Source organism: Pristiophorus japonicus, chromosome 23, assembly GCF_044704955.1.
Source record: "Pristiophorus japonicus isolate sPriJap1 chromosome 23, sPriJap1.hap1, whole genome shotgun sequence".
NCBI classification, from domain to species: Eukaryota; Metazoa; Chordata; class Chondrichthyes; family Pristiophoridae; genus Pristiophorus; species Pristiophorus japonicus.
The window spans coordinates 47,289,774-47,290,668 of NC_091999.1; the positions used below are offsets into that span (position 1 = coordinate 47,289,774).

General features: G+C 43.2%; 1 non-coding gene across 1 annotated transcript; it reads right to left on the reverse strand.

The window, feature by feature from the left end:
• Positions 1–343: 343 nt before the first annotated feature.
• On the reverse strand, positions 344–416 carry trnaf-gaa (transfer RNA phenylalanine (anticodon GAA)). Its single transcript has one exon. It is a non-coding gene; the product is annotated as a tRNA-Phe (tRNA).
• Positions 417–895: the final 479 nt, after the last annotated feature.

Below are 895 nucleotides of genomic sequence, written 5' to 3' on the forward strand. Positions count from 1 at the left end.
GTCTGAACCCATCAGATTTTGAAACGTTTCTATGAGGTTCCCTCTCATTCTTCTGAACTACAGTGAATACAAGCCCAGTTGATCCAGTCTTTCTTGATAGGTCAGTCCCGCCATCCCGGGAATCAGTCTAGTGAACCTTCGCTGCTCTCCCTCAATAGCAAGAATGTCCTTCCTCAAGTTAGGAAATCAAAACTGTACACAATACTACAGGTGTGGCCTCACCAAGGCCCTGCACAAATGCAGCAACACCTCCCTGCCCCTGTACTCAAATCCCCTCGCGATTAAGGCCAACATGCCATTTGCTTTCTTAACTGCCTGCTGTACCTGCATGCCAAAAAACATCTGCTAAAACCCAGGATTGAACAAGGGACCTTTAGATTTTCAGTCTAACGCTCTTCCAACTGTGCTATTTCGGCTGGCATTACGGTGCATAGAGAGGTGGAGCTGAGTCCATAATCAAATCAGCCATGATAGTAAATTGCAGAGCAGGATCGAGGGACTAGGTGGCCTACTCCTGCTCCTATTGCTTAAGTTATTTTGTTTTTATTACTATCTTTGTTGAAATTACACTAAACCTTGTCGTTGTTTAATTACATTAGGCCCTGTCTCTGTTTATATTACACTTGGCCCTGTCTTGATTTATATTACACTAGATCTTGTCTCTGTTTATAATACACTAGGCCCTGTCTCTGTTTATATTACACGAGATCTTGTCTCTGTTTAAATTACACTAGACCCTGTCTCTGGTTATATTTACTAGGCCCTGTCTCTCTTTATGTTGCACTAGGCCCTGTCTCTGTTTATGTTATGCTGGACCCTGTCTCCATTTATATTCCACTAGGCCCTGTCTCTGTTTAGGTTACACTAGACCCTGTCTCCCTTTATGTTACACTAG